General features: G+C 35.7%; 1 long non-coding RNA gene across 2 annotated transcripts; it reads left to right on the top strand.

The window, feature by feature from the left end:
• Positions 1–19,877: 19,877 nt before the first annotated feature.
• On the top strand, positions 19,878–24,206 carry LOC137396322 (uncharacterized). Of its 2 annotated transcripts, none has more exons than XR_010978534.1 (2): positions 19,878–19,993; positions 23,571–24,206. It is a non-coding gene; the product is annotated as an uncharacterized lncRNA (long non-coding RNA). The 2 variants fall into 2 exon arrangements; XR_010978535.1 differs by having other exon boundaries at positions 19,911–19,993; positions 23,494–24,206.
• Positions 24,207–25,025: the final 819 nt, after the last annotated feature.

The raw sequence follows: 25,025 nt of genomic DNA, 5'->3' as shown, positions 1-25,025 counted from the left end.
ACTCCGAGGCAGTTCAATTAGAAGTTTTACAAGGTTTTACGGTACATTCTATATCACTCACGCTTTGTAATAGATACTTATTGAATGTACACACGTATTCTGTGTTTAGGTCAGACGATGAATAGTTTTTTTGTAGCTCAGACAACGTATACGTTTAATTACAAGAATTTTTAAGACGATTTAAACATTCAACATTCCGACGTTGATTCAACACAGAATCAACGTCGGAAAACTATTCATCACGGGCTAGCTGGGTTACGCCACGCACTCAAGGATTTTCGCCACACATATACAAAACAAAAACAACATGCGATTTTTGTTTTGAATGAGCGTGACGAAAATCCTTGCACGCGTGACCCGGCTAGCCCGTGCTATTCAACGTATCGTAGTATAAATCAAATTTCACCAAACTTTTAGAAAAGTCGTTGACAAAAATATTTTGCCGATGGTGGTAATAACGACGCTTATGAATTACGAAAAGATGAAGTTTACCTCTATGGCTTTGAATAAAGTGATTTTCTAAAGCGATAACAACCGTTTCGGTAGCCGTTGGGCAAAAAACCAGTTCGAATTAACAGTGTTGAGTTCGAGTTATCTATAGCAATTTATCATTACGTGGGAACGGACCAAAGGAAATGTTCGAATTAACCATGTGTTCGAGCTATCCGTGGACGAGTTATCCATGTTTGACTGTATCTACAATACCATCATGTCCACGAAATCCTGAACATTATTGAACTCCTGAGTAGCAATCCTGGCCAATAGCTTACCGGAGGATGGCTCTTAGTCCCAGTTTCTAGCAACTCCTTATTGGTCCTCAGGCTATTCCACTGCCCGAGCAGCACATCTTCTATGAAGTCAGCAATTTTAGTCTGCGACTGCTGTCGGTTTTCCAGCACATGTTTCTCTAATGTGTCATATTTAAGTTTAATCTCATTTAGCTGTAACAGGAAATAGTAGAGGAAATACAAATCATAGATAAGCAAACATTCAGGAGTTGTACTCCCTCTTCTTCTCTTTCTCCAATTTTTTGTATATAAAATTAGGAAAAACAATAGCTGGAGTAAGATTATGTAGCCTCTTTTCATAAGTTTCATGAAATTGTAGCCTCTTCCTCATATCACATCAAATGCTATTATGTCACAGCAACTAGTTGGGTATTGCAAAGGAAAGAAGACAGCCAGGGTATTTCAACATGAACAATAATTACAAACCTGACTATCTCTAGTCTCGTGGATAAGTAGAAGCATGGCTTGTGTTTCATCATCAAAGTCTGCCTGTAAATCAGATACTTCCTTGAAGAGTTTTTCATATTCCTCATCCTCGGTTGTACTCTCTTCTGTTATTACGGTGTTCAGCAGGGAGGCTGCCAGATCTGCCAATGCCTGGAAGTCATGTGGTCCACCTGTGCAAGAATACCTTGATTGTTGGAATGGAATAAATACACGAACCAATAGTAGCAAGGGATCTGTAGAAAAATATCTACAAAATCATACTAATAATAACTTAATTACATAAATAACAATTAATTTATACACTGTTTCTGTTTGTATCAAATTCTGTTCTCCAACTTCAAAGCCTGTCAGCTTTTTCGGTGAAATTATAAAAGCAACACCATAGAAATACTTAGTAACTGCATCAATAATCACGCTGATAGGAGTTGTCTGTTCAATGCAATCTTGGTACGTCCATTTATGTGAAAAACTCTTTAACTTTTACTAGTTTAGCAGTGCAGAAGAAGGGTTGAGATTAGACTACATTGTGGAAAGTATCGGGCAGCCAAAAGAAACTGTTCGTTCTTTTGAAAGTAACAATCAGAATACAGCTAGCCATGCAAATGATGCAATTAATTCTTTTAAAAATGCTCATTTTTATTCCTACAGGTATTATAAGTATGGCTGGGTTATGTCACTTGTTCTTGAATATGTTTGTAGCAAGTGATGGACTTTATATATGTATCATGAACTTGCAGATTTATAACATATTATGTGATAGTATCCTTACGATTATCTTGACTCAGCTTACAATCGGTCGACATTCATAACTCTTTTTCTACTGCACATTTGAAGCTAGTTTTCATTGCAAACTGTAGCAAACATATCAATGAATGCAATGATCTTATATGCAACACTGTCGATTACAGTTGTTAAACAAGAAATGTCTTCGAGTTTAGAAAGAAATACATTGAAAGCTTCAGCGAATTGCACAGCCAAAGCACAGGCTATCAAATCATTGCAGGTTAATTGTAACAGTAGATATCAACTTGCAGTGAGATTCCTCAGATTCCCTGCATATTTATTTAGAGATTATGACAAGTTATAAGTAAGTTAGCAAATTTATATCATCGGAAAGGGTTAACATCACAAAGGAAGGGTTAATGTCACAAAGGAAGGGTTAACGTCACAAAGGAAGGGTTAACGTCACAAAGGAAAGGTTAACGTCACAAAGGAAGGGTTAACGTCACAAAGGAAGGGTTAACGTCAGAAAGGAAGGGTTAACATCACAAAGGAAGGGTTAACATCACAAAGGAAAGGTTAAGGTCACAAAGGAAGGGTTAACGTCACAAAGAAAGAGTTAACGTCACAAAGGAAGGGTTAACGTCACAAAGGAAGGGTTAATGTCACAAAGGAAGGTTTAACGTCACAAAGGAAGGGTTAACGTCACAAAGGAAGGGTTAACGTCACAAAGGAAGGGTTAACGTCACAAAGGAAGGGTTAACGTCACAAAGGAAGGGTTAACGTCACAAAGGAATGGTTAACGTCACAAAGGAAGGGTTAACATCACAAAGGAAGGGTTAACATCACAAAGGAAGGGTTAACATCACAAAGGAAGGGTTAACATCACCAAGGAAGGGTTAACATCACAAAGGAAGGGTTAACATCACAAAGGAAGGGTTAACATCACAAAGGAAGGGTTAACGTCACAAAGGAAAAGTTAACGTCACAAAGGAAGGGTTAACGTCACAAAGGAAGGGTTAACGTCACAAAGGAAGGGTTAACGTCACAAAGGAAGGGTTAACGTCACAAAGGAATGGTTAACGTCACAAAGGAAGGGTTAACGTCACAAAGGAAGGGTTAACGTCACAAAGGAAGGGTTAACATCACAAAGGAAGGGTTAACATCACAAAGGAAGGGTTAACATCACAAAGGAAGGGTTAACGTCACAAAGGAAGGGTTAACATCACAAAGGAAGGGTTAACGTCACAAAGGAAGGGTTAACGTCACAAAGGAAGGGTTAACGTCACAAAGGAAGGGTTAACGTCACAAAGGAAGGGTTAACGTCACAAAGGAAGGGTTAACGTCACAAAGGAAGGGTTAACGTCACAAAAGAAAGGTTAACGTCACAAAGGAAGGGTTAACGTCACAAAGGAAGGGTTAACGTCACAAAGGAAAGGTTAACATCACAAAGGAAGGGTTAACATCACAAATGAAGGGTTAACATCACAAAGGAAGGGTTAACATCACAAAGGAAGGGTTAACATCACAAAGGAAGGGTTAACATCACAAAGGAAGGGTTAACATCACAAAGGAAGGGTTAACGTCACAAAGGAAGGGTTAACGTCACAAAGGAAAGGTTAACGTCACAAAGGAAGGGTTAACGTCACAAAGGAAAGGTTAACATCACAAAGGAAGGGTTAACATCACAAAGGAAGGGTTAACATCACAAAGGAAGGGTTAACATCACAAAGGAAGGGTTAACGTCACAAAGGAAGGGTTAACGTCACAAAGGAAGGGTTAACATCACAAAGGAAGGGTTAACGTCACAAAGGAAGGTTTAACGTCACTCCGCTCGAAGGAGATTGCAAAATATAGGCAAGATTTGCTTCACCCATAGAAGGTTTAAACTTTCAAAATTCAGACAAGCTAGTAGTATATAGAGAGCAGATCTACACATAAAAGTGACGGATCCAGCGGGGGGATAGAAAAAGGGGGTTGTGAATTAAATTGGCTAGGGGTGTAGATTGAATCGTGTGGAGTTGAATGAGATGTTGGGGTTTGGGGGGAAATTGTGGTGTAGAGTAGGGGGTTGAATTCGAGGGGTTACGGATCCGCTCCTGGCGTAATCGGCGGATTATCTGTGGATGAGTCATCGGATTAGCGGGGGATGAGTCATCCAATTGAACGCGGATTATCGCGGGATTAGTCGGGGGAATCGTCGCGGATTAGTCGGGCGAATCGTCGCCGATTATCGGTGGAATAGTGGGGGTGAATATCTGGGACATCGAGGGCTGGATGGTTTTCCGGAGTGGATCTCGCGGATTATCGAGGAGAGCGAGAGATTACCTAGCGGATGAGTGAGGGGGTTAATATCTGGGACACCGAAGGGTTGATTTTCCGGAGATTGTTATATATTTGGTTGAATGAGAGAAAAGTTTTTATTATAAAATATAAACTATAAATGTTACAAAAAATTCAAAATCATTCTGTCATTCGTTTTAAAAAGGAAAGTTTTGGAATACATCTTTCATCAATTTCTGTGTCACATCGAAGAACTAAAATAAGAGTTGATTTTCCCAAAGAATTGAGAAACTGAACAGGAAGTAACAAATCTAATCCTTCATTATTTCCAATATTATCATATATGAAGGTATCTTTAGGTGTAGTAGAATTTGAAATAGGTTGAAGATTACAGATAAAGTCAATATCTTGAAAATTCGATCCTGGAGGACATTGCAACAATGAAAGAGTAGAGTTATATCCACATAATTCTCCTCTGTAGAATAATTTGAAATCAATTAGAATATCGATTGTGGAATTTTGAACTGAATATTCACATTCAGAATATGTTAGAACTTGCTCCGATGAAGCTGACACTATAGGATTAAGGTATAGGTTTTTTCCATCTGTTTCATCTTCATTTAGTAGTTCTTTACACGCAAATCTGTGATTGCCTGGTAATGGATAACCACAATGAATGTAGTCCAATGGAAATATTCTTCCGCATGTTTCATTATTCTTGTGATATAAAGTAGTTTCTTCGAATGGAAGTAGTAATGAAACTTCAAATTCATTGAGTGTTCTGCTTAAGGAGTTATTCGCATCGGTAACATATTGAATTCTTTGATTTCCATTTATTATTCCCGTAAAGCGTAAAATGAGAAATATTATAATGTGCAAATTCATTATAGTCATAGTGTCTTTTTAAAATACTACTCTCTTGACTGAAGTAGGCAAAGAAAATGCATAAAAAAATATGTCAATATAATATATATAGTTCATTCTTCAAAATTATCTTGAAATACTATACAAAAAAAAAAGTTATTCAATTCTATTTGATGAGTCAATCCTTCTTGGATATAAAGTGATTAAATATAAAGAAATATGCAAAGTCTAACTGTGATGATTATCAATTCTTCCCATTGATATGTAGGAGTTCACTGAAGTAACGATTTGTAGCATGTTGATCATTGGCTTCTCCTCTCAAATATGGATAAAGTCTTGTTTCGGTTAATATTATGTTTGAAGGTGTGTTCCAATCAAGTGAGGATAATAATGATAGTTGGACTTTGTCACTCCTTGGTCCGATTTGAGCAGATTCCAAACACGTTCCAATATCGAGTTCGGCAAAAGTCTCATGAAGTTCTTGTCGAGTCAATCCTTCATTTCCATATCGTATTTGCATTATTCTAATACAATATTGACATCCTCGAGCTCCCTCGAAGCATCCACACCGACTTTCTAAATATGTTACGAAACGTTTATAGATATAGAATCCGATAACATAGTAAAAAGTTTCTTCAGTAACTCTTCTGATGAATTTTTTTGTGTTTTTCTTTACAACCACTCTTGATAATTGTCCATCCTTAAGATGAGCTGGAATAAACTCCTCTAGAAATATAACCGACATTGTTTCTGTTTTCTTCGTTTTTTTTTTTTTTGGTTCCTTCACCAACAGAGCTAAATTGAAGAATGGTGGAGAAATCTAGAGGAGTAGACTTAATATCATTCCGAATCTTTTTTTTTTTATTTTCATCCAACAGATTTTTCATCTATAATTACATCATCAATTTCATGCTCGATTTCCTCTTCCACGCTTTCTCCGATTAATGGAAATTGTGCTATATGAATGAGTCTTCTGAAGAGCAGTTGTTTCGTTTCATCACGTTGAGTAGGATGAGTCATGTAGTGCCGAATTCTATTCCAAAACACGGTTTCAAAAATCGTTTCTTCCATCGTTTTAAAATCGGTCGCGATAAATCTGTTAATCCATTCTAAATCAACCTCTTTTCCAATTTTACCTTCTCGAATGGTAGCTTCAAGATCAACCCATTCAAAGGTCATCTTCAAATCTGAGGGTGTTATCGATATTTCTTTTACACATAATGTTGATTCCAAACATTCCCTGCATTCCAACGCACTGCAGACACAGTTGGACTTTAATCTTTTCAATGACACAACTTTTCTAAAAGCAGCTGTTCCTAGAATGTAGTATAAACATTCCTCGGTAAGATGTGTATGAATTTGTTCATTTTTGTCAAGATGAACCAAGATGTTATCTGGGATTATTTCTGCAACCTCGAATGGAACAAAATCTTTAATCAGAATGTTTTGAGTCATGTTACTATGAGAAAGTCTACATTCGAAATGGTTTTACATTGGATAGTATATTGAATTTATATGAGCTTAGTTATATATTATTGATATTGTATATACGAAAAGAAGAGCCAATGAAGAAAATAAAATTTTATAGTAATAATACATCGAGGAGCAAAACTCTACTATCATATATACTTAACAACAAATTCACTTCTAAAAATTATGCTAAAATATATTCTGTGCTCACTCCATCGTTACATACTCTTCTTTTTGAATAAAAATATGTTAATCCAGTTCTAAGTTGAGTGTATGAGAACACTCTATTGTCTTTTTTTACAAAACCTTTGTTTACCCCTTCCTTAGGAGATCTTGAATGTAATACTTTAAAAAAAGTGTCTTTTGTAAAACTATTCGTAGTTTTACTTAATCCTTTACTGCTATGCTTTGTAGAATGAGTTTCATCATTCCAGCAAAAGTAAGTCTTAGAATTTAAGGCTACTATTCCATGTCCTGAAAATTCTACTTTGAATAAACCAGGAGTCCTTATATCATATTGATATACTTCTTTGCAACAATTTTGTAATTCCCACAACTTTGTAGGAACAGATTTACAGAGTTGGAAATCATCCGCGTGTCGATCGCAATACATCCTAGGAAACCATTTTCCATATTCTTTGTAGTATATATCAGCGATCTCTTTTCTAACGATATTATCCATAGGTGCTGAAAGAGCCATGTAGGCACTATCTGTATCCATCGCCACATACTGGAAGTCCTTTCTGTCGAAGTATCTAAAATAAAAAAATTTCAATCCTTAATTCTTGTTATCTTAGTATTATAATACTCCCATTTCAAAAATTATCATTCAAATGTTTACCATTATACATATTTTTTCTAAAAGATACAAATGAGATTACTTACCTATCCATGAAGTCATAGTAGAACTCCAACATCCGAAGTTTAGCCAGTTGTAATATGGAGAATCCGATATGTACAGGTATATCCATTTTCATCTGAATAAATATATATACAGTCCTATTAGATTCCTTTACATATATTAGCTCAAGTAAATTTTTCATTATGATTCAATTATATCAATAAGATAATAAATATATACTACTAACCGAAGGCTTGTGTTGAGTCAACTCATAGAAGCTATCATCGATTTCCTCCAAAGATTCAAATCTGTGTGATCGTATTCTCAAGGATGCTTCATAATCTCCTTGAATATACTTGACATTTCGATGTTTTAATTTCTCAGTGATTGTTTTCCCGTACGATGAATTTCCAATGAGTTTATTGGTTGTGGCTATCAACTCTTGGTCAGGATCTTTGTCACCAGCTCTTCTAGCATTTGAGACAGATTCTCCAAATGACTGGAAAACTCTTCTAGGGGTGTATTCTATGACTTGATATATTTTGGTTATAATCAATCCATGATTAAGATACCATTTTGCTAAAGTGGTGAGTAGTAAAATTTTTTCTCCAAACATACTCCCCACCAAAGTTCGTTGTTCTTGAGGTAGCATTCCTTCCTTTTCAGCAAATTATTTCATACTTTCACTAAGATGATTTCTATTCAAAGATGTATTCTTGAAAATGGGGCTCATTTCTGAAAACTTTTCGTATAAGTTTTCAGGAACAGATATATCGCATTCAATGAATCCATATATCTCCCCTTTTATAATCTGCTGAATAATCTCATCCTCGGTGGCAAAGGAATTGGAAGGATAAAACTCTTCGTTGAAGATACTAATAAAGTTCTTAATCTCGGTGTTATCCTCAATCATCTTGTTCCATTCACACTCCCAGATTCTTACTAAACGATATCCAAGTTCTTTAACATATTCTTCCTTCTTTATCGTTTCCTCCAGAACTTCACTCATGGGTCGATTCTTATATGGATGTATACTTATTCCTTTGGTCTTGTTACAGTTATGTCCATGCCAGAAACATCCATGAAATTGAAACACTGTATTCGATTCTTCACAATATCCATCAACAGGAAGATTATGTTGTCCAATTCTAAATTCTTTATCGTTGTTTTCATGTAAGATTTGAATATTGTCCTTCCAAGTCAAAAATTGTAACCATCCATGAGCAGCCATGCTATTTTTTCGAAAATGAGTGTATGCAAATCCATTTTCGAATCGTCTTATTCTAGGGTTTCCAGTAGGCATTTCTTGCATCATACTCCACAAATATAATGCATTTGCATCAACTCCTAGAATAAGTTCACAAAGTTTGGATTCCTTTCCAAACTTTCTTTCTCGAATCAGTGTTTTCTTCGACTCATGAAGTCTGTGAAAAACAATCCTAGGTCCACCTACGATATTGTCCTTGATAGTAAAGTAAATATCTTTATCACTTTCCTTGATCAGACAGACAGGTTGACAAGCTTTGAAATGATGTGATGAAATTGTCTGATGATGAGAACTCATAGGATGAGGAGGCGAATCTGAAAGTTTCAACATCCATTTTACTGCCAATCCAAGAAGTGAAATGGCATCTTTCAACATATCGATTCCCATGGTTCTGTAAACTTCTTTTTGTTTTTCTACAGCTTCAACAAATGGTACTACATCGAGATTGTTGTACCATACTAGAAAATCTTTTAACGTTTTCATCTTCTCTTGTTTCCAAATGTTTAAACAGATTTCATAATCAGCATCCGAAATATGTTCATCTCTCAAAGAACTGTAAAAGCATTCTTTAGCTGGTAGAAACGGTTGTTTCAACTTCTCAAGATCATCCATATATTCATAAGGATAGAATCCTTTTTGTTGAGAGCATTTGAAAGCTTTGAGATACTTTGCATAGGAAAATCCTGGAGCAATGAAGTTGGAAATATCCAAGAATTTGAATCTTCTTGATTGAATACAGCTCATCTTGTTTGTTCTTTTCACTACAAAATCAAAATCTTCGTCTTCTGTGTCTTGAAGACATCGAAGTAGAGGTCCTTTCATCACATTCAGGTCGTAGTTTTGTGAATTAAATCCTAGAATCGGAATACATGAGATGAATTTGTCGAAACGATTAAATAAATGACAAAATTCCTCTCTTGAATGGTATACTCGAGGATTGGAAAATTTGCAGGATTTAAATCTTTCTTCAACTTTTCCTTGCTTTTCAGCTTTTGCCTTCATCAACTGTCTAATGTAGTAAAGTTTTTTTTCAAGGATATCCCGGGCTTCATCAGCAATTTGGGAAATATACTGAACAAAAGAAGATATACAAGAATCAGTATCTCCCTCACTTACAAAACACTTTGGATCCTTAAATCCGGGTACATTTGAACAAACTGATATACTCATCAATTCGTGTCTCGATGTGAATGTAACCGAATTGGAATTTGGTGGAAGGTCGGATTTTGGAAGATAACACTCGATATCATAGGTGATTAAAAAGGGATAATAAGTATCTTCCTCAGCCACGGATATTCCTATCTCTCGTTTCAGTTGTTCGAAAATTGTAGGTGTTGCCTTAAACTTTCCTCCTTCGAAGATGAAGTTTGTTACTACTTCTTGACTACATTTATGTCTATTGAAATTTCCTCTTTTTGTAAAGCTCACTTCACAGGAAGGACAACTAAACCCTTTAGTATAAGCATTAACATCCTTGATGAAACTGAAATGAGAGTTCTGCAAATCGAGGAAGAGTTCCTTTCCCTCTTTTTGGGACGATGTCCAGATGACTGTTGAGGTTTCATCAGCATTCAGAGAAAATACGGTTATACGGAGGTCAAAACATTTCTCAAGAGAAATTAAGTCTCCTAACTCAATTCCAGGAAAATTATTCATCAGAACTTTGTTGGATGAGGAAGAAGAAATGTGATTCGAGTACTTTTGAAATAGCACCTTCACAAGTAGCTGTTTTGGTCTTTGTCTGGTGCAACTACATCGGTTTGAACACTTACACATTTCCTTCAATGCTAAACATCTGAAGAAACAGAGATTGTCTGTGTAAGGAGTGCAGCTCATAGTGATTACATGTCGATTGTTAAGAATGTGAGACGGAAGATCTGAAGCCACTCCTATTTGCCCCATTCCAATCAATTTATAGAAATAGAATGAAATATTGGTAATTACATTCAATTTCCAAGCTGTATTCGGGCGTTCTCGAATCGCTATAGCAGCAAGATCTTGTCTTGTCAATTCTTCAAAAAAATTCTGTAGTTCCTGTCTTGTTGTAATCAGTTTTGCTTTTTTGAAAATTGTAGCATTATTCGATGAAGCATGAAAATATCTTAATTCTCCTGAGGCTTTATGTTCAAGAATGCATCCCACACTACAATTTAATTTAGCTCTTGTTTGTAACCCATTCCAAGTTGTCAACATTTCGTTCCATATTCTTTCCGAATGGTTTGGAGTTGGAAGTTCTGCTTGAGGAATATTTCCATTCCATAAATTTACGTTTAACGTTTCAACAACTCTTCCTCGTCGTCTTTTTGTTTTCATAGCATTCCAATATCTTCTTATTAACTCATCCCATGCCTCATCATCATTAACAGTAATGATATCCTGATTAACTTGTTCTCTTTCATTTCCGATAGGAACGATGGGCTCGACTCTATCATTAATACCAACAAAATTGTCATCATCAGCGTCCACTTCATTTTCGTTTCTTTCGATTTGATTTGTAGGTTGATCAGATAAATATCTATTTTCTTCGATTTCATTTGTATTTTCTTCTTCTGATACATCTGATTCATCGGATTCATCATCAGCAAGATTTCGAGTAATAGGAGTTACTGTTATCTTAGATCGTCTAAGATCTCCTCTTCTAATTTGAGTTGAAGCGGAACGAAATGAAGAATGATGAGAAACAATCTTTACTTTTTCGAAAATGAAAGGGGGATTGGAAACTTGTATAATAATCGAGGCATCTTCATCAACATCATATTCGTGATATTGTTCCGAAGAATCATTAGTTGATGTTGTAAACGATTCTGAACTTTCATTCGATTGGAGATGAATGTGTTTAACATGTCTTTTGAGGATTGATTTTTTGTTAAATGAAGTCGAACATTCTAAGCAGATATATTTATTAGCTGAAACGGATGATACACTTCTTTCCCTACTTCTGCTTCTTTCTCTATTATCAATTGAAGTGGAAGGAGCAGAATTTTCCGATGAAATTAAATTATGCTCTCGTGAAAGCTTGAACATCTTTGAGGAAGATTTCCAGCTGCCAAGAATTAAAAATCTCATTTTACTATTCTCTCTACATTTATTCATTCATTAAAAATTTTTTCCACCAATTATTGTAAATCAACTCACCTCATCAGATTTGCTCCAGTCTCCTTCTGAATGGGAAGATGCCGGATACATTTCCTTGATGTATTCAAATTTCGGAGATATATAATCCAGTGAAACAGAGATAATCCAAAGTTCTGAGAGAAGATTATACATAGATATCCAAATTGTAGAATTAATCCAAACTTTTGTGAGATATATAATCCAGTTAGTTCGGAGAAATATAATCCAGTGAAACAGAGATAATCCAAAATTCTGAGAGAAGATTATACATAGATATCCAAATTGTAGAATTAATCCAAACTTTTGTGCGATATATAATCCAGTTAGTTCGGAGAAATATAATCCAAAGTTCTGAGAGAAGATTATACGTAGATATCCAAATTGTAGAATTAATCCAAACTTTTGTGAGATATATAATCCAGTTAGTTCGGAGAAATATAATCCAAAGTTCTGAGAGAAGATTATACGTAGATATCCAAATTGTAGAATTAATCCAAACTTTTGTGAGATATATAATCCAGTTAGGTATAGAAATAGTTCGAAAAAAACTCTCGATAATGGTGAGTCCATCAAACTTGACTGTATTTATACTAGTCAAGTTCAAGGAGGTGGAACCTGCACAAAAGCTATAAATCACTTCTAATCCAACTTGTCTCACTCAACTTTCGCGAAATTTGATTTCGCGAAAGTGAATTTCGCGAAATTGGATTTCGCGAAATAATTATCGCGATATATCGCGATATTATCGCGATAAGAATATTGCGATATCGCGATAATTATCGCGATAATATCGCGATATCGCAATTTCGCGATATTATCGCGAAATTATCGCGATTTCGCGATATAATTATCATATATATTATATAATGTGTAATTTCGCGAAATTGAATCTCGCGATTTTCAATTTCGCGAAAAGTCTTCTGATATTATGGATGATGCAACTAAATTTATCAAAACTCATTAATCATTTGATGAGGAGAATTGTATATAACCAGCAGAATTTTACTAAAACGATATCAGTTCTTCATTCAAACTCAGAGAATTAACACACTACACAACTATGGAGGATAATACTCAATCTGGAGTGATAAAACCTGGATCGAATAGTTCAGTAAAGATGACGAAAAAGAGAATTTCACCTGTAACTCTTTCTAACACGGCTCCTTCAACGAAGAAGAAGAAATCCAACCAAATCGAAACGAATTTGGAGCAAAGGGTAAAATATGTGGCAGACAAGTTAAGAACATTAAGTAAGGCTACTTTAATGGAAGCAAAATCACTGCAGAGAATGTCAGATCTTTCAATAGGATTGATTATGGAGGTGACAAAAACGGAAGAAGCTCATTCGATCCATGGAGCGTGCTGTATCATTCACTTCAACTATGTGGAAAATGGGATTAGTAAATCTACTGCTGTATTTGCTCCAAAACGATTTCTGGATGGATCGCTGTCTTATCCAAGTATTATGGTATATCTTGGATTAAAACCTAAGGCTAATGGACAGGGAAGTTACCATGATTTAAGAAGAGTAACAGAAGGAACCTCAACTCCCTCAGATATGAAACGTACTCTAGCCAATCTGAGATCGAAGAAACTTGAAAAACTTATACAACATTTCGAGATTCGTCATCTCAAGGAGTTCAAAGCACCATCTATTTTCCACTATCACAATGTTGGAGCAAGTGAATACAAAGATGGTGAAGGCAATGTGGATGTGGTACCAACTGTAGCATTTTCAACCAAAGTTGATGGAGAGGAAGTTCAAGGAACTTTAACGATGCCTTCGAGATGTGCCCTTTCGTTGAAAGAAAATTGTCCGGGTATCATTATATACAAGGGGCTAGTAACATCTCACAATACTCTCGAATACTACGATGTAGTAGTCATGGGACATGAAGAAGCAAGCAGATTTTACGAGAGTTCGGTACAATGCAAAAAGGATCCTTCTATCTCACTTATTTCCGATGACGATGAGTGATTGATGAACAACTCGATACAAACTTCGTTTTAAAGAATGTACATGTTCATTTTCTTATATATATTCAATGTTTCATTTATACTATATTATCTTTATTCTGACTTATCTACTTGTACACTTCGTTTTAAAGAATGTACATGAACATTTTCTTATATATATTCAATGTTTCATTTATACTATATTATCTTTATTGTGACTTATCTACTTGTACATTTCATATATTTCAAGTTAAACATAAACTATTTTATTTTTATTGAAACGAAATGATGATGGAAATAATGAATAATACATATAAATATATCTTTTAAAGTGAATAATTTTGTAATAAAACTGATCTTTCATTCAACATATATGAAAAACCGAAAATAAAAATCCTTAAAATTCTTAACCATTCAAGAGCTTCAACATTACAAAAACATCAAATCTTCAAAAAAAATAACTTTGTACATAAACACTTTCTCATATATATTGAACGTTCTCAAATATATAACATTCTCCACTTTGCACATAAACACTTTCTCATATATATTCCATGTTTCAAATATATAACAATCTCCGAAAAATCAACCCCTCGGTGTCCCAGATATTAACCCCCTCACTCATCCGCTAGGTAATCTCTCGCTCTCCTCGATAATCCGCGAGATCCACTCCAGAAAACCATCCAGCCCTCGATGTCCCAGATATTCACCCCCACTATTCCACCGATAATCGGCGACGATTCGCCCAACTAATCCGCGACGATTCCCCCGACTAATCCCGCGATAATCCGCGTTCAATCGGATGACTCATCCCCCGCTAATCCGATGACTCATCCACAGATAATCCGCCGATTACGCCAGGAGCGGATCCGTAACCCCTCGAATTCAACCCCCTACTCTACACCACAATTTCCCCCCAAACCCCAACATCTCATTCAACTCCACACGATTCAATCTACACCCCTAGCCAATTTAATTCACAACCCCCTTTTTCTATCCCCCCGCTGGATCCGTCACTTTTATGTGTAGATCTGCTCTCTATATACTACTCAAGCTAATTAAAAAATACAAGCCAGCGTCAATATGAAGGTCCCCTATATATGAAGGCCCCTCTATTTGATCGCCGCTATAAGGAAAGGATTGAAAAATAGAGTGCCATGGCATTCAGATGGAAATTTTATGGTGGAATGATATTTTCAAAAAAAAAGAGTCAAGTAAATTGATTTAGCTCAAAGGCAGAAGAAAACACAAACCACTTTGTTTGTAATCGCTTTATCTTTATAGGACTAATTTAAACTCTATAATATTATGTACAGTATGTAAAAATGGCTACACTAAATACAATCAGACTGAGTAGAAGGGTGACATAAACTGAAGGAAAAGTAGGAGTAACTTCTAAATGTTAGTACTAGTGTCAGGCACCAGCACCATCTACTTTCCTTTGTAAGGGATGTCAGTTCTAGACTCAAATTAGTCAGACCAACTGGCCAAAGGCTGGCTGGAGAAAACATAACCAACCTGAACTAGAGGGCGTACCTAAGAATATGTAAGGTCCTACCGGACATTTGCTAAACACACTACCAGAGGAGCAGACAGACAAGACAGTTGTGCTATATTGTACTACTCCTATGCTAATCCGTTGTATTGATTAAATACCTTTATTTGTAACTAGTAGTAGTGGCTGGTATTTTTAGTATGGAGAAGTAAGGAGTTGCATCAGATCCTATACACATTGACAATTGTATTCTAACACCTGCATTCTGAATTGTACATTTTAGGTACTGGTAACAACTTGACTAATAAAATAATTTTGTTCACGGTTTTAATTTCTTTATTATCTTAGAGCAGTTCATGTTTTCACATAAAATACCTTTTCAATGATCAGCCTGTTAACCATGACCGAACAGTGTGTAAATATCAAACACCCTTTGTAGACACCAGCATTTACTACCTAGAATTTACCACCTGATGCATGTAAATGTCATTCTGCTATCCACAATAAGTACAGTGTTTACTCAATAAACTTACCTGTCTCGCACTTGGTTGAATGCGCTACACATTTCATACAACTGATGGTATGGCAGACCTTACATCCCAACACTAGCGGCTGATTCTCGTGCTCCGTACAGATATCTGGCAGATGTTGGCTCTCATTTGACATATACTGGGTCATGGATATTGTGTGATGACCATCCAGGGCATTGTCGTGGTGCTAAACAAAAGGAAAGTGTAGTTACAGTGTTATTTCGAAACAAAGCTAATTACGTTTACAGCGGAAACTCCGCCCCAGCGGTTGACCTGGCAGTACAACAATTCAAATATGATGACAGGCCTTTCTTATTAAAAGTATTATAAGATATTCTACCACTGGAAGGAAATTAGTTGGGAATACCATGAGGTAATAAACTAGTTGAGTAGAATTGGTGTAAAGTACATAACAGCACGCATGTTGCTGCATCCTTAGAAGTCATGGTGCTACTATTACCCTTAAAACTCTTGACAGCAACAATGTGCAGCAATCCATTGCAGCACGATAATGGGCAGTTTTGTTTCTTCAACATAGTACATACGATGCAACTGCTTAGATTGCGCTATTGTTGGTATTGATCGTTTATACACCATTGCTACAAATCTTCTATTTTTTTATGATAAAAATTCCTTTTTAACAGCAAAATTTTTGTGGTAAAAAGTATTGCCGTCTTCAGTGCAATAAAACTAGTTGGATCGTATTTACTATAGTGACTTGCCATTTTTTTCTTGCGTGTCACTCATGTGCTTCCAACTACATAAACTTTGAAAGTTGCTAGAATCGTGCTCGCTGACGAAAAATAACTCAATGTTAGCAGTTACATCATGTGAACTATGTTGAAATGCATCAGTAACTTTATTGTGTGTCGTAATACACCCATCTTGGACTAATTGCTAATGCTGCTAGAATCATGCTCGCTAATAATTTGTTTAGCTAGTTAAAAGCGTTTGGTTGATGAGTTCGGTGGGCATGCACAGCTCAGATAATTCTGTAAATATTGACAAAATAATTCTGTGTTTTTCGGTCAGAACTTAGAACCAACGAAAAGTTTGCTACGTATAACTGTAACTTACTTCAAACAACCTACTTACACAATCATCGTCGCCTCGTCAACGTCACCTACAGTGATAAATGGTCGTCTCGTCTGTCACTTTTTAAATATCCTTGTGGTCGGGTCATCAAAATCGTCACAAAACATCGGAGGGTCCCCAATATAATCAAAGGACTTTGAGCAACCCTGCAAGCAATGCTAAGATTTAACAATGTAGTTTTTTCATTATGTTGTAATTAATATTTCAATCATTTTGCTAACATATCAGCCTAGCTAAGGACTAGTAGAGGTCTAAGAGCCTCACACAATATTAAAATTTACTAATTTGTTTAAAAGTTAGGATGCAAGGGTGTCTGTAGGCTTGCAGCAATCGTAGGTTTCCAGCAATCGACACCTGAAAAAAATTCTCAGCGATCGTTACAAATATTATGATACATAATGCTAACTAAATACTGTTTTTATTCTTAGAGTTTCTAATAATTAAACTGTCAGATATTCTTTTCCCTCTTGATTTGGCTAGAACTGTTGTTATAGGCCGCTGCGATCTGTTGTGGAACCGGCTTGCGTCAATAATTATTGCTCTCATGTCTTTGGTTTATTCTGTTGAAATCCAGCACACTTTTGGCTCTCCACACTCTCCACCAGAGTCACAATTACTGTCTTGTTTCTTTAAAATAGTAACAGATAGGAGAAGATGGCCTTGCATTTAGCTTCAATGTGAGAGTCTACTTGATAAAAGTCAGCCGGGTAGCAAAACCATAGAACCCGGTATCTGTACTAATTTTATTTATAAAACTACAACATGCCATAGAATTTTGCCTATGAAAAACATTTAAATATGTTGGTTCTGTTTGTCTTTCCCCAAAGTGACAACGATAATAAAATAGCATGTATTTACTTGGTTAACTAGTAGATGTAAATAAGCAGTGCATATGACAGCCAATAGCTCGGCTAGTATCGGCTCACGTCTTATGGCGAGTGTTGACACTATTTTACCATTGTTACTCTGCATGTTTTTGGTCTGCACTAACTAGTATATCCTTGGCTGTGCTAATGCAGTAATACTTCAACTTACGTGTGCCCCAACGTACGAAAAACTTGAGGTACGAGCCAGCTTTTAAGCAAGTTTTAGCACTAACATACGAGCTTCGTTTGAGATACGAGCACTTGAGTCAGTTGCCAAGTATGTCGGAGGTGTTTAATGAGGACAGCATCACTCTGTATTTTTCAACTGCTCAGGTTATACTTTTGTACCGTGTTTTTTGTGTGCAATTTTCAGTGCAGAATTATGTGAATTAAAAGTACTGTGCGTAGACCGAAAGTTTGCCAGTAAAATGAAAGATAATGCAAAGAAAAAGCAAATGATAACAATTGATGTGGAACGGAAAATTATTGCAAAATATCCAAAACTATAGCTGTGCCACTTGGCGTTACCCGTGTAATAGAAGAGTATTTGAACAAATCATCGATATTTATTTAACACATAACAACATTTGCCATTCTAACTTTCAAACTACTTATCATGAGAAAAGTCTTTTGTCTTATAAACAACGGAAATTAGTGAGAGTTTTGCTATTAGCCAGTTTAATAATGTGTGCAAACAGCTTCTCGTGAGGTTATGATATGACCCGCGTATAATTGCTCTGATATTATGACTTATTTTGGCAAGCTAGCAATGCGACTTCCGTAGTCCAGTGGGCTAGGCTAAAGTTTGGTGAACCGCCAAGTTCGGGATTAAATCACTATTGGTACGAATATCTATTCCAATATTTGAAGATCTATAGCCGGAGTTCTGACAGACTTTGAGAAATATATATATAGTGCATTTTCCGCGTATTTATGTTTCCAAAGAGACAGACATAATGGAGCTATGTAACCCTTCACTATTAACACAATTGCAGATTTCAACTATAGTGACTATAGCAACTAGTGAGGTCATTTAATGTGCCTTTTCCTTGTGAGTTATTTAACTGCTTTAAAGCTTTTGTTGATTTCAGCCTTGGAAAGTCTTGGCAGTCAGATTACCTCAAACATCAAAGACAGTCACAAGGGGTAGACAATTACTAATATTTTCTTATTAATACTTTATCTTAAAATGTGCTTTTATTATAGGGTTAGGTTGTAGACAAAGGTTATATAACTATAATACATATAAAGACAGTGGGCTATAGGGTTACGATGTCCCTCATATTCGATATTTCCCCTTATGATGTCACACATGATGTTTTTTCCCCAGCCCTTGAACATCTTTTTCCGCTGCATAATATCCACTGGTTGTATAATGCAGATAAGAGAATGTGATGAAATGATTGTATGGAAATGGGTGTCTTAAAGTCCATTCGTTTTTTAATTCTAGTCTGTATTATAATCTCAGTCTTTCCTAAAAGGTAGATAAGATATTTAACATTGCTTGTAGCTTGTTGCAGGATGTTTCATGGGCTGGATGCCAAAAAAAGATAGCTAAAAACAGCGATTGCATCATAAGCTAGCGTTGTTATTGGGTCAATTGTAAGTTAGGTTGCACCACTAAATTAACGATATCCACCAAATAGCAACGCGTTCTAAATGACGTCGTTTTGGGGGCAAAATACAAAGTAATCTCAAAACTGTTTGGAATGGTTTTTATTGAGTCAATAAATATGAAAAATAGTGTAATCATAGTGATCAGCATAGTTGATTTGCTGCTTGAAAAACTTCTACTCAGGATGGTGGTAGTTATGGTTTAACTACTTAGTGAGTGTTAGCTCATAATTAAAGCGGCTACATCTGTGTATATGTTTCTAATTGGGAAAACATAAATTATGCACCTAGTAATTAATTTTTGATTGGTTTTCACAAACACTTGAAATAAGCAGTGTACTTAATGGCCGGCCCATAATTTTTATTTTTTATAATAAAGAGTTACTAGGTCATGTACCAATGTGCATGTACCATGAATACGCCAAATTACTTCAATCCTATATGTTATATTTTTCATATTTTCCCTTTATTAGTCTAACGCATTTATGCTTTATGCTCACTGTAAATATTACAGTCCTTCCATTTTAGGTGATGAACTGATATGTTATGCATCTCTTTGTACGGCTCATTTTACTGTGGCTGATCAGCTCCACCAAGTCGAGGATATTAAGAATCATGACATAAGGCAGCAAATATTGACAGTGTGAGTTAATTATGTATCATATCATTACTTTCATCCATTTTAGCACCATCTTAGCAATTCCCTTGTTTCCTTTAATTTCATGTTTCTTTGTTTAATTATTTTGCTACTTGCTAATAATTTACTTTTTATTGAGGAGAGTTTTGGTGTTGCATGAATTTCAATACCTAAATATTCAACTTCAGCTAGCAGTTCTTACTAGTTAATCTGAAGTACAAAATAATATATTAAATGATATTATGTTATTGCAAGATATAGAATGCTATTCGTCGAATGCGTCACCTCTCTCCCTCATTTCTGCATTATTCGTCATAAGTTATAGTGGAAATGAGACTGTGTACAGTTAGGAGATAAATATATGGCCAATGAAAAAGTTAAAGTTTACTAAAATTCATATTAAAACTTAGCTTTGAGTATGTGTTTAGTAAGCTGAACTGATATAAGTTAAATTCAACATCTATGTTATACGTCTGTCTTGAATATAAGAACTCTGTATGGTATGTACTGCTGCCACTGTACATGGTACATTATAATGTTACATTTTATTGCAGATAATAATCACTAAGTGCACTAAAGTTACTGCAGGTAACTATAGTTACTAAGATTCACTCACTATTTTGTTTTTACTTTTGATGATTTTTACTGGGTGATTTTGTATTAGATAACAGATTACAGACGAATATCTTTGTCAAAATCAGTAGAAAAAAACTGGAATGTCTCTTAATCGGATTATTGTTATTAATTATTAATTATGATTATTATTATTAATTGGATTAAATAGTAAATTTTACCATTTCCATTCTATTTTATTAATTTCTAATACCTGCTGGTTGCATTCATGATTGGCTTCCGATTGGTGAAGACAATATGGCTTCCTTGACACGAACAGCTTTTCATTTAAGTAAAAGCATATTTTCCCCAGTAAATATACGTATATACATATGTAATTAATGTATAAGTAAAAAGATCATTTAAAAGTCAATCATAATAATTCATTTGGTAGATCATTGTGTAAATCTTTGAGGTAAATCTTCTTTCGGTACCGTATATCCTCATGAAAATGCTGCCTTCGTGTATAAGCCTCACACCAAACTTTAGAGGTTGTCTTTGAGTTACAGCAGTACAGCATATATCAACTGTACTCATCATTTTCACAGTCATTTAGTTTAAACCATAACTGCCCCAATCCCGAGTAGAAGTGTTGCAAATAGCAAATCAACTATGTTGATCACTAGGGTTACACTATTTTTATGTTTATTGCCTTAATAAAGATATTGCAAACAGTTTTGAGATAAATTAGCATTTTTTCTCCAAAACGATGTCATTTAAAAAGCGGTGGCTATTAAAGGCTGGTTCACACTATATCGTCATACTTCGGTGTTGATGCCACAATACTTCAGCGATCTTCGACGATAAACATGTTCACCCTATCACAAACCCATCCGCGTTTGCATAAGGAAATACAGTCAAACATGGATAACTCGGCCACGGATAGCTCGAAAACATGGTTAATTCGAACGGTTTCTTTGGTCCGCTCCCACGTAATGATAAATTGCTATAGATAACTCGAACTCAACACTGTTAATTCGAACTGTTTTTTTGCCCAACGGCTACCGAAACAGTTGTTATCGCTTTAGAAAATCACTTTATTCAAAGCCATAGAGGTAAACCTCATCTTTTCGTAATTCATAAGCGTTGTTATTACCACCATCGGCAAAATAATTTTGTCAACGACTTTTCTAAAGGTTTGGTCAAATTTGATTTATACTGCTATACGATTAATAGCACGGGCTTGCCGGGTCACGCGCGCAAGGATTTTCGCCACGCACATACAAAACAAAAACAGCATGTTGTTTTGTATGTGCGTGGCGAAAATCCTTGAGTGCGTGACCCGGCTAGCCCGTGACGAATAGTTTTCCGACGTTGACTCCGTGTTGAATCAACGTCGGAATGTTGAATGTTTAAAACGTCTTAACATTGTTTTTATTAAACGTATACGTTGACATAGCTAAAAAACTATTCATCGTTTGACCTAAACACAGAATACTTGTGTACATTCAATAACTATCCATTCAAAAAGCGTAAGTGATATACAATGTACCGTTAAACCTCGTAAAACTTTTAATTGAACTGCCTCGGAGTGTTGCTCTTAACGAATCCCAGGTAAAGTAAGGGATTTTTCTTTGGTAACTTTTTCTTGAAGTTGCATAAACTTCAAGAAAACTCGGCAAAATTGATCGTGGGTAAAACGCTCAAAAGAAAAAGATGTATTTTCTTTTGAGCATTTCAACAACGATCAAGTTTTGCCAATGTCAATCTAAAAAAAACGTCCTGGCAATAACATCACCTCAAACAACAAACCAATCTCAAGTGATAGAAAAATCTCTATACTTTTTGATAAAAACGTTTTAAACTTCACATTAGAAGCATTTAATTTGAAACAAGCCATTTGTGCTTTTGATTTATATTATAGTTTGCATATGTACATGTATCTACTAATAAATAAGTAAATACATGGACTTGTGACAGTGCTCTGATAACTTGAATGCTCTGATAATTCGAACACTTTTGCTCGGTCCCGTGAAGTTCGAGTTATCCATGTTTGACTGTAGTTTGTAACATTTGATTTTGAAATTTTCACGAAGAAACCTCTTTGTTTTTGCATACGGGAATAAAAAACTAGTCCCGCAGCCACTATCATAAATGGATATGAATAGATCATGCTATTCACCACTGTGAATTACCATCACCATAATGGTTCCCACTTTAAAGGCAGTCGTCAATGCTTGGCGAAGTCAAAAAAGTTTAACAGCTGCAAACTTTCCTGACGTGTCTGCGATGCTTCGTCAATGACATCAATTCATCGTTCAATAATCGACGATCGAAAGACAATGACCAAAATGACAAGCCGAGACATGGCAATATAGTGTGAACCAGCCTCTAGCGCATATCGTTAATTTTGTGGAATATTCTAGTTTACAATTGACCCAATAACAACGCTAGTTTATGATAAAATCAGGCTTTTTGAGCTCATTTTTCTCGGCTTTCAGCTTATTAAACATTATGTAACAAGCTCAAGCAATGTTAAATAGTTTATCTACCTTTCAGAAAAGACTGAGATTATTTTGAAGATTGAATTTAGAGAATATTGGGTTTTAAAACACCCATCTCTATAATTCTAGATCGGACTAAACATCACCAACTTCTGTCCCTAAAAAGCTAGGCTATGTCACATATTTACGGGCGGAGCTTGTTGTGTCAATTGTGTTGTCTGCGAGACCGATATTGAAACACTGTAAAAAGCTTTTATCACTTTGAAAGTTAATTGAACAATCTTTATTTTATTTTGAGTACAAAATCGGAATCAGCTCTCTGATTTACCTAGAAAAGGTCATAAAAGCTGTACGGTGCAGTTCTGGTTTAAGCTTTCATTTGCTGTAAGATACAGTAATCGCTGCTCTAGTAGTTGCCTCTGGTTATTTACAATGTTTACTCCTTTATAGGCTGTCTTCTGGCAGGGCAAGTTGAAACTCTAAACTCTGACATGGTCTGTTGACTGACATCACTACCTCTGTTACAGCTGATCAACAGATACAGTTTACTGATGATGATGTCACAGTAATTGGCATTGAGGCACTTGTTAATGATTACGTAAACAAATATGTGTAAGGGATATTATATGAGTTTATCAGTGGGCAAGAACCTGTATCGTGTTCTGTCAGAGCTTGGTTATTGACTCGTTAATAATACTGTATGTTTGACATTGAGAAGTGTGTCAAAGGTAAGACAGTCACAATGCTTGGGGTTAATCAGTAGCGTGTTAACACATTGTTGTCATTTCCTTCTTGTTGAATTGTGTATAAAATTATGTACAAAATGGAAGTCACACCATATGCTAAAGTTGATGCAGTTGTGAAGTGTGTAATGATTCATGTAGTGGGAATGCCTTTCAGACTTTTTAACAGTCACTCTGTTTAATTGATTACGGTATTTGTTGTGTGAGCCGTAATTCAGGTTAATCATTTATTTCCTTTTTCTGTTCTATTTTTAATTGTTGTAGCTTCAAATTTATTTAATTATTCTTTTTCCACCACTTACCTTATTAGACAATCAAAGAAATGCTCAACTAATTGTTTTTCAGTTTATCAAAATCTTATTACTTGTATTCGCTTCAATGATTGCACTCTCTGCAAATATATTTCATTATTTATAAGAATATACATGTATTATTGCTTCTATTGTGGCTGAAGTAAGATCGTTGATTTTTCTTTCGTATGATACCATGCTGAGTAGTTCAGGAACAAATATCGATGTCTATGGTATTTGAGCTCACAGCTTCTGGCTTGGTAGACCAACATCCCACCACCCATGACAATCGACTGCCTTGCCATGTTATGGAATAGTTTTTCCTTTAGCTATTACACCTGAGGATATCTCGTGGAACACCAGACTGCCAGAGTGTTACTTCCACCATAATAACAGCAGTATTCGTCATTTTATAGCCACAGTTCAAAGTTTAGAAAAAATCCAGGGCTTGAGATTTGAACTCATCACCTTCAGCTTTATAAACCAGATTGCTAACACATGTGCCAGTCCATCATCGCCCAGCCTCTTTTAAAGATGTAGTTGCGTCAAAAATGAAATTAGGACCCATAAAAGGCTAAAACATCAGCTACAATTTGATGCCATTTTTGTCTTTGTAGACCAACCCTGTCCAGAGATATATGCGTTTGAATGAGGCCCTCTGTTAAAAAGCTCACGTTCCAGCGGGTGCCAATTTCGTGACGTAACAAGCTTGTTATCTGAAACGAAACCACGAGCGATAAAAATGAGGTCGATTCGTTAGCCAATCATGCGTGCGAAATTTTTATATAGGCCGTAATAAATGTTATCACTCGTAAAACGCGTTGTCTGTGGTCTCGAAGATTCTCATCATTGTTTCTGATTCAACGCGTTTCAACAATTACTAAGTTATACATAGTTTTAAAATGGCTTCAAGTTCGAGCGACCGCTACTCAGAGTTTTCTGAGCAACT

This window comes from Watersipora subatra, chromosome 5 (genome assembly GCF_963576615.1).
Source record: "Watersipora subatra chromosome 5, tzWatSuba1.1, whole genome shotgun sequence".
Classification (NCBI taxonomy): domain Eukaryota; kingdom Metazoa; phylum Bryozoa; class Gymnolaemata; order Cheilostomatida; family Watersiporidae; genus Watersipora; species Watersipora subatra.
The sequence above is the reverse complement of the archived record's forward strand: the minus strand, read 5'-3'. Positions and strand labels throughout refer to the sequence as shown.